The sequence below is a fragment of the Tyto alba genome, unplaced genomic scaffold (genome assembly GCF_018691265.1).
Source record: "Tyto alba isolate M040663 unplaced genomic scaffold, T.alba_DEE_v4.0 Super-Scaffold_41, whole genome shotgun sequence".
In the NCBI taxonomy this organism is placed as follows: Eukaryota; Metazoa; Chordata; class Aves; order Strigiformes; family Tytonidae; genus Tyto; species Tyto alba.
In genome coordinates this window covers 2262365-2272471 of record NW_024881317.1, presented here as the reverse complement: position 1 = coordinate 2272471, position 10107 = coordinate 2262365, and the positions used below count along the sequence as shown (strand labels likewise).

The window sequence follows — 10107 nt, the reverse complement described above, 5'->3', positions numbered from 1 at the left end:
TCTCTGTCTTCAAATAGCAGGAGAAAGAACATTGTTTCACAAATCTCAGGTAGCACCAGAATTGGCCAAGGCCTGAAGCAGACTGTGGGAGAGTGATGGATGCAAGTTTTGACATGACAGTGCAAAAGTGGGAATTGAGTTCGCATTCATCATGGGGAGATTTGCTGTCAGAATAACAGATCTCATGGGGCTTTGAGTGTCTGATCAGAAAATTATTTTGCAACTTGCCTGGTTTTCCTTCTTGCCTCAGAGGTATTTTATAAAATGAAGCCAATATTTCATAAAATAAAAGGCCCAGGATATCAAAACAAACTGTTAGGTAGCGCATGTCACTCGGTTTACCAAGTACCAACCAAATGCAGAGCAGAGGCCAAATTCTCAGCTTAGCTAAATCCATTCAAATCCTGCCTTGCACCGCAGCAGCTTTGTGTTCATCCTGCTTTGCATAACTCCAGTAGCAATGGCCCTTTTCAGGATTCTCCTCCCATAGAAGCACAAATGGATGATGAAAAAACAACGATGATATTAGGTCTTCTTCCCTGCTCCCAGCACCCTTATAGACTCCCCCCGCCTTGCTCCCTAGCCCTCATTTTAATGGCCAGTGGGAACTATTGATAACTGGGCGGTGTGTAAAAGCCACCCCCCACAAGATGCCAGCCTCCAGACCCAAGAGATCCTCAGGTTATAACTCAACAGTCTTTGAGGAAAACTCATAACTCTAAGAATTGTCAGAAGAAATTAAAAATGAGCTCATTTCAAATGGGCCTCTATCTCCACCTCAGGAAACTTGGTTAAGTTTTTTAAAAACAGGCAAAACCAAAACCAGAAATCTGAGTTCAAAAAGACCATCTTTGTATCCTTTCATTGCAAATTTAGTCTCTTTTAGGAATAGTGCATCTATTTGGAAACAGTCAGTTCTGTGAACCTTTGTACCTCTGGTTGGTCATTACCGCATCTGGTCAGAAAGAGGGATGGTACAGGAGACGAGTTAACCATTTCTCATTTACTGAGCCAGCTTCACTAAAAGAAAGGTCAGCCAGGAGGTCATCCCCTATAGAACAGAGCAGAGATATGGGCCCATTTATTAACCATATGCTTTATCTAGCAGCACATTCAATATCCTGTAAGTATATAACATAGAGAAATTCCTGCCTAAAGTGATTGTTACTAATATATTCTGTACCCTCTTGTTATACAAATATTCTTACTTTCATCAGTTTGTCTACATGACTAAAGTTCAAGTGTTCTGAGCTTAGGCCATAACAATTTATGCAGTATTACAAGTGATACTGAAATGTATCTGCATTTTTTAATGTGAATGTATACAAGAAAGCAAGGAATGAAAGGACATTTAATAACTGAGTTATAGCATTTTGTCTTTTTTAACCCAGGGATCTTCAAACTCTTTACAAAGCCTGATATCTTGCCTTCAGTAGGTTTTGAATCAGGTCCCCCTGAAATAAATAAGCCAGTTCTCTTTCACCCAGCTCCTTCTTTGCACTGTAGGCGTAAATTACATTTTACTTTCTCTAAGTGGGGAGCTGCAAACAACTCTGGTGCCTTTGGGGTAGGCGGGGAAAAGAAGTATGGCTGATTCTAAATAAAAGTTACTTGTCAGATCAACCTTGATAGCAGATAATAAGGGTGATCACATGGGAATATAGATTCAGGGATTAGTTTAATCATCGTTCTGTATCAGCTGCACCGATCCAGTTCTGCGTGACTAAGTCAAATAAATGTTAGGTAACTGAAATTATCTCTAGTCTCCTCACTTTTCACTCCCCTCTCTGGTACCCACAGCATGTGTTTCAGTGACTTCAAAATAGGTAAATCTGTAAAGATCATCTATAAGTGCTGATAAGTAAACAGAGGACAGAGTTTTCATGAAGAGGTATCCGAAGTTAAGCTATGAAAGAGATTTCTAAAGGCAAAAAATACTAGTAAGGTCATAAAAATCACATGTGCCTTTGAACATCTCTATCAAGGCTGTACCCAGGTGCCTAAATTGGCTTCCATTAACTTCACAGGGACTCTCTTGAGTGCTGAAGCATGTGATTTTCAATTCTACTCCCAACTCCATGGGGGGCAAAGACCATCAGTATTGAAAAAATTGCTCTTTGATACATCACAAAAAGACCTATAGCCAGTGATGTGGCATTATCGTACAAATTCCCCAAACCTCATATCAAAACCAACAAGCAGCCTTAAGTAGGCAGCTTTAAGCTTTGATTTGAAATCTTGATACGGATCCAAATTTTGCTGGTTAGCTCATCCTAAAAGAAAGATTAAATAGTGTAGGATCCCAATGTGTTACAATAAAGCAGTGTTTGAGGTTTACCTTAATTTGTTCAGTATCTGAGGTAAATTTGTAAGTAATTGCATTTTCTCCACAGCTCTGGTTTCCTTTGCACTGTTCCTACCTCTGACAAGACTCACACAGGTGATGTTTCTTAAAGCCCTTAGCTCCTGGAAACATATAGTTGCATCGGAACCTCAGCCTTCATTTCATTTCATCTCTTAGGTGCGCCAAGACAAGGTAAGATACATGAATCCTTTAAGATGTAAAAGAAAAAAAGGAAACAGCATTATTATTTTAATTTAATTGCTACAATTTCAAGCCCATTTGATGATGTGCTAGAGTCTGGACTGAGGAGTTTTGAATGCTTGAGATTGTAATTCTGCCTTTGGCCTCCATATCAAGTACTACACTGTGTGCTTAAACTGAATTTGATTTGGGTTTAGTTTTAATTTAGGGCAGTCTGCCCAGATTGCTTTCCCCTCTCCTGACAGACTTGGCAATGCTTTAGCAGGGCCCTGAGAGCGTTTCAGCCTCACTAGCAAAGAGCCCTCACACAAAGCACTTTATTTCCCCTCAGAACAAATAAACAAGGAGTAAACATCCCTCCTCTCACACACAAGGAGCAGGAGCATTTCTTTGTGATTCTCTGCCTCTTCTGTGCCATTCCTACAGCCTACGTAGGACTTGAGATTTATGAAAACTGTATGGAAAAGCAAAGCTGCATTTTTGTAATAGTAAGCATCCAGAAGACTTAAAAAAAAAAAATAAACCCAAATTTTTTGTATGTGTATATGGATAGCTTGTGGACTCTCTCCAGGTCAGCTGTGTTTGAAGATCCCCATATTAATGTGACTGTGCTCTCATGAAAAGGTAGTGAAATCCCCAGCAGAAAAGAAGAGAGGGCAGATTGTAGTGGTTTGATTTTCCTTTTTATGGCATTTTTTTTTTCTTTTTTTTTTTTTTTTTAATCCTGAAGAATGTACTTTCTTGGGTTACACATTAAACTGTCAGGAGACAAAATCAACACTTGGGATTCTACATGGAGCTTGAAAAGTTGCTCCACAAAGCATGGCCATACAAAGCTTCTCCAATAAATCTTCAAGTTGTTTTTCTTATCTAAGCAAGCTATGTATAAATATTAACATATTATTCATGGGCAAATAGTTCCACCCCACTCCTTACTGCTGCTGCTTTAAAGAGGATTCTCGATTCGGTTGAGAATGACAGTCCCTTTGTGGGGCCTCTGCTGCAATTCAGGTTGAAAGAATTAAAAAAAAAAAAAAAAAAAGAGGGTAATGACACTTCTTAATTAAGTAAACCTCAAAAATGAAGAAGTGAGCAGCCTTTAACTGTTGGTTTTAATGCAGAGGAGCCACCACATAAAAACTACTGGCTAAACTCTGTAGTAATTGAAATTAGTAAACTCCCACTTGACTTTGGTGAGGTAGGGCTGAGATCCAAAGCATTTGTTCTCTGGTGTGTGTGTGTGCGTGGATGTATGTTACAAGCAGCCTCAAGCTCTGCCCAGGTTCAGCACAAATGTTATAGCAAACAGACGGTGCCTGAGGCACAGCGTTGGAATTGGATCGGGATCTCCCTGTAGTGCTGGGGGGTCAGTTCCAGCATGTTGGCCAGGGTGGTTTCTGCTACCCAAGACTGCAGCACAGTAGTGGGATTTCTCCCTCCAGCACGTGTGCAGTTTTTCATTAAAATATTCTTTGAGAATCTCCCTTATGCGCAGCAAGGAAAAGTGTATTCCTCCAGAAGTGTATTCTTCCAGCAGAGGGTTTGATATGCCAGGAGTTGTGGACGAGAGGCCATTGCAAATGGAACATGTGAAAACAGGGGCCTATTCATAAAAATAATATATTTATATTTACTTGTTAAAGGCCTTCGCTCAGGATCTTTTTTTTAAAGTTCAGCTGGATATAAAATGCCCACTTCAAAAGCCAAAATGAAGACTTTAACAGATGTGCCCTGGCAAAGAAAAGGGTGCAGACACAGCAAGGAATTCAGAAGGGACAGTCATATATGGACATAGGAAAAGAATCTCAAAATGCTTGTGGCTGGGAGCTGGAGTTTTTGTGTTACCTGTAACGAGCCTCTGTGTTTGGGGCCTGGCTTATTCCTTTCTTTTTTCTGGCTTCAGTTTTTTTACTGGTGCTTTTTGTACCACAAGAGACTATCTGTGTAATTTTACATGGATCCTGGTCACTCTAGCAACCAGACGAGGAAAATGTCGTATAAGGAGAAACTTCCCTGTAACTGAGAATTTGGATCTTATTTGAACCACATGGCATACTTTAAAAAATACAAAATTTCAGGTTGCAAGACTTGGAACAGGCAAGCGTTTGTGTGTGTGTGTGCATGCCCTCGCATTGAGCAACAGCCCGACTGCAGCCGCTTGTATGCAAAATCTCGGCAGTGCTGAGCATTTGCAGGTGCTGCTACCTCACAAAGCTGGGTGTTGAAAATCCCCCACGTCGTGCCATCAGGATATCTGCACAGCCCAGTGGACGTCTCTGCTAGTAGACGGTTTTAGCTTCAGGTTAATGGAACGCGTATTAATTTCAGGCTGTTAACACATTTGTAAAGGTTAGATCAGGCCTTGTCCAAGTGACTGGGGTTCAACTGAGGGCTCAGCCTCAGGAGGCTTTTGTGTCCCTGCGTGCACCACTCTGTGCAGGGGAAGATGCTGTGGTGTCCCCAGAAGGATGTTTTATTGTTTCTCATGAAACAGAAAAAAACAAACCCAAGAACTATCCTCCATACTACCGACTGCCATCTCCTGTCACTCCCTGGACACATGTAACCCGTGTTAAGAGTTACCATATAAAATACATTAAGATTTCAAAGCCAGGCCCTCAATGATGAGGGAAAACCAGAGTTAGGATTGCCGTTTTCAAAACTCTGCTAGCCGTGTGTTTTTAAGGAGGTCCTTCAGGACCCTGACCACCGGGACGTCCCGCTTTAGTGAAGCAGAGCTCTCGGCAGCTTCCCGTGCAGCTGCGTGTGCCCTGCTGCAGACCTGACCCCAGGGGAGCAGCCAGCCCTCCCGGCAGTGAGGTGCACACAATAAACACGCACCGGTTTGGCTGAAGTTGCCTCGTATGACGTGAGAGTAATGACAGAGAGGGGAAAACTCCAGTTTTCCAGGAGAGCGCTCACCTGCCCTAACCCCAACATTGCCCTTTCTCTTCCTGTGCGGTCACCAAGTACCGTCCAGTTTGTGAAATAATGATGAGGGAATCTTTCAGGCAATGTATTTGCACTGGACAATTTCAGTTCACCTTTAGAGCAGCTCTATTCTGGGTCCCAGGTGGACACGGGGGTCTAGTGAAGGCCAGGTTAAGTCAGAAGCAGAGGGGTCTTGGAGTGTAGGAATGGCCTATCTGTGGTTCTCTGGGGAGATCAACTCCAGCTCAGGAATGCCTCCAGAAATAATTGCCAAAAACTGGGCAAGTGTATTAGAAGAAGGATCACTCTGGACATGCTGCTGACACCTTGTATTTTTTCCTTGGGCAAGAGGTACTGCCACGGTCACAAACAAGATTCTGGCTTAACTAGACCTTTGGTTGGAGGTGGTTGTGTGCTTTTTCCACTGCTGAGCCTCTTGGAACATGCAGGTGAATTAGTTTGTGTGTATTAATTATTATGAATTTTGTAGAGAAGAATAATTGCTGTACCCTGAAAGGATTTGCCTGAGCTGTGTGTTTCACAGTGTTGAAGTTAACTCTGAAGACATTAACTTAGAATGACCTTGCTTTTTTTGTGACTCACGCCGAAAGTGATTTTCTTGTAGGTTTGTTCTGAGTGATTGAGATAGGTTTGCTTGCATATAAATGCTGTTCTACATATATATATATATTACCTTAACCAAGGAAAGCTCCCACGCTTTCCCTTGTTTATGCATATTATATGTGACATAGATTCAAAGTTAAATGTCATAGCCCTTATTTACAAGTCAACATGAATATAACCCAATTTAAAACAATCTCCTAATTTTTGCTGCTGCCTATCTCACCCTTTATCGTGGCTGCTACTTGCGTAATCTGGAGCAAAAGCAGTTGAGGGGCTCACAGCCCTCTTAGCTGCTCTAGTAAATCTCCATCTGCTGTGAACTTCACAGGTTGTCCACCTGCTTCTCAGCTGTCTTGGTCAGCGCCACTGTAAAATTCCCTTCCACGCACAGGTAATGGCGACATAGGAAATTATACTTAATATTTCAGTCAGTCAGTGAAAGAGATGGGGGCAGTACATTAGAGGCGGGTTCTCAACCACTCCCTGATTTTCAAACTAGCCACAACTGCATGTTAAGACAGCCTGGGAGCTGTTTCAGCAGGCACCAGGCTCCCCTAAGAGCTGTCTGCTGGCTGCGTAGCCGGTGAACAGTCGCTCCGGCCACGCTTCCTCCAGCCTGCCTGTTCCAGCACGCCCCTGCCTGCGCAAGGGGTGTCGGGGCGAGCGGCAGCAGCTGAGGGAACCGGCTTCGTGTCTTTGCTCCCTTCTCACTACTTGAGGGGTATAAAGGGAACATGGAGCGAAGCACAGAAGCTGTTCTTCAGACTCTGAAGCTGTTAAAAATATTCCTAATAAAGCTACATATGCATGTGCATGAGCTTCAGAGAACACCTTCTTGTTTCTCATGCTAATTTTACATTGTTCCTGAATCAGAGCCCACTTTTTCTCTTTGTGGAAGTAAAGTTTTAATTCTGTTCCTATTCATTGATTGATCCTATTAATAAACAAGGTATCTAGAGGTTATTTTATAGTAATTGTTAAGGTGCTAGTGTGTTAGTAAAAGGTTAAGAAATGCAAGATAGCCGTAAAAGGTACATCAATTTTTTCTTCAAGTGTATGAACCAAGTATATGGTTTTCTCACATTATTGCACACTATATATATATATCTATCTTTATTTTTCAGTAAGGGCAAACTGTAGTAAGTGAAGTCCCCGAACCTGTACTATGACACAAACAAGCACAGATAATGACATTTAAAAAGCAAAGAAAGAATTGTATCACAAATAAATGCATAAACTTATCCTGCCTAGAGGTGGCTTCCAAGACATCAGACATTTTGTAAACCAGCAAAGGGATCCAGACCATGCAAAACTGGGACGGTCCTGTCTTTTCCTGTCTGTTAGTTTTTCCACTATGAGAGTGTCCAAAACTCTCTGAAATAAAGGATTACTGTCTAGGGGTTCAGAAAGTCATATTTTCATAGAACAGTTCATTCTGACGGGTAACCCCAGCAGGCACACGAGCTGTTCCATAAAATGTAACATCCCTAATCTTAAACATGAATTCTGCATCCCAAACCCAAATGTTTGTTTATTTTTAGTAGTGTTGACAATGCTGCTGTGGCCTAGGGTTTAGATCAGTGATTTAGCTGCCTACGTCTCATTTATGAGATTGCAAGCAAGTGGTGAGACCCAGTTTGGTTTAGCGTTCAGCAAATTCTATTCACCCTTTGCCACTAAATCACTGTACAAGCGTGAGCAAACCACTCAGTTCTTCCCCTCCTTCCCCTTATTCAAATTTACTCAGTCGATGGCTTGCAGTATGACTGTAAGGGAGTGAAGATTAGCCCATGAATATGTACAGAAGATTCTGGAAGCCCTGATAAACTGAGGTCACAGCATGAATTCTGAGTGTAGAGATGAGATTTGAGTATTATTGCAAACTTTCTAGATGAATAAAGGAACGGTCCCCACCATTTTCTAGCCAGAACAGCTAGAAGGAAAAGGATACGGTCCCCAGCAGAAATCTGCACTGAGATCACCCTGACATAGTATTGACTTGATACATCTGGGACAGATCCTTCGGGCTCAGTCTTCTTCTAGGCTGTTTTTCAATGCAAAATGTGCTGGGCCAGGAATTAGGAAAATAGAAAAAGATTACTTCAAACATCACCACATTTAAAATTGTAATAAGTACATATTTCTACATTAAAAATGTATTTAGCTTTACCATCTGTGTTTAACTTGGTTCACATATTCAAGTTATTTTCTAAAGTTGTGAAAATAAATGTTTAAAATGAAAGTTCATATTCTTAACTGATAACCAGTTATCAGGAACTAGGCCTTTTCAGAAAAACACAACTATGCAGCAAGTCAACAGCACTAGCAACAGTCACTAATTTAGGCACCCTGATTTTAGTGTAATTGGTATCAATTTTTTTTTTTTTGCATTGTTTTTGAGGTATTGTGGAAGTATTTCCTCATATGATGTTGGGATCATCTACAGGGGTTCCACATCTCTCTCTTCAGGCATCTCAACTGAGGCAGCCAAAAACTGGGTCAGGGCAAGGTTCCAAAATTTTAGTGGTGAGCCTCCAAAATTCAAGACACTCAGGGAATGCATGTTGGGGAATAATATGAGAATGCTGGAGGGGGGGGGAAAAAAAAAAAGAGAGAGAGAAGAGAGTATTTAATTTGTACCTGATATTGATATTTCAAAATTTGGTCCTGTCAATTTAGCATAAAACATGCTGTTTGTTTTAAATCCCTGTGAAAACCAAGCTGGTTGCCTCTGAGCCTCAGACGCTGTCTGAACCCATAGGTTCCTAACTTGCCACAAGGCAATCTGCACGGCTGGTTGCTTTGAGTCTGCAGGCACTGGAAGTTTTTGGATGACGGCTTTCGAGGAGTCTCCCCACCGGGTTGCACTGGAACCTGGAATATGAGAATGTGGGTTGGCAAGAACCTGCCTGTCTGGGAGCTGCTGAGCAGCCCCGGAGGCTTCCCAAGTTCAGGCTCACCATCATCCCTTCTGAGAGGATGGAGAAATCTGGGAAGCATATCTCAGCACGAAACCTCAGAGTCTGGGAGCCAGGTCCCCCGAAACTTGTCCCCCTTTGTTCCTGGGCAGCTGTTCCAAGGAGCTGGGGAGCAGCTGGAGTTCATAAATGCGAACGAGCCTCAGTGGAGGCACCTGGTGACTCTGCAGGTGGGTCTCAGCCTCCCTGCTGCTTGCCAAGCTGCTGTGCAGTCCACTCAGCACCATTTTGGGGTGGTTCATCAGAGAACCAGAGCCCTGAGGAGCTATGGATTGTATTTATGTGTTTTTTAAGGCCTGGGCTCCCTTTCAGCATGGAGGGGGCGATGCTAGAGGCTGGGGAGTGTCACAGCCCAGTCTGTCTGGCGATGGAAAGTGAGAAACTGGAAATTTACCTGGATGCCACCCTGAGTCAGCCAAAACCGAAGTATCTCTACAAAACACCTAGATCTGAACAAACTGCTGTCCTCTGACAAAAAGATTCCGTCTGAGAATTTCTGACCAGGTCTGGTAGTAAACATCTCCAGGGTGTCATTTGTGCCTGATACAGGGTAAAAATTATTCAGGTACCTGGTGATCAGGGTGGAAAGATGAGAGAATGGAATAGTAAATGAAAGGGGTTGAAACAAAACCTGCTGATTGTCTTGAGCACAACTGACCAAGTCATGTTCAGCTGCCACTGTTCTGGGAACACACCTTTCCACAGAGGAAAGAGCTGCGGTGGGGGGCTGCATCCACCCCACCCTGCCTGAGGACACTCCATCCCTTCCCCTCACCGAGGGAGGACTTTGTGGCTCGTGTTTATTTTTTGCTGCCTCGATGGGCTTTCTCCCAGGCACCGCTCCTTAGCTCGCTCGTGGGGTTTCATGGCCGCGCTGACCCTCCCTGTGAGCCCACGGACCCGAGGAGAACGCACCCGCACCGCTGCCCTCCCGCCGGGCTGTGGGGAGGCCGAGGGGAAGCGCGGCTGAGGCGAGCAGAGCCCCCGCGGAGTCGCCCGGTGCGGGGTGAAGACGCTCCTTCCCGCCGC

The 10107-nt window shown here is 43.3% G+C and overlaps 1 protein-coding gene across 2 annotated transcripts in view; it reads left to right on the top strand.

Annotated features, from left to right (window-relative positions):
- The first annotated feature begins 2527 nt into the window (after positions 1-2527).
- The window catches only part of SMAD3 (SMAD family member 3), an 86753-nt gene continuing 79173 nt past the window's right edge, over positions 2528-10107 (top strand). Inside the window, exon 1 of one of the 2 annotated variants that reach the window (XM_042804132.1) lies at positions 2528-2536. The gene's annotated coding sequence lies outside the window, so the exon portion shown is untranslated. Of the gene's footprint in view, positions 2537-10061; positions 10078-10107 lie in introns of those variants that run through there. The other variant, XM_042804131.1, reaches the window with a different exon arrangement.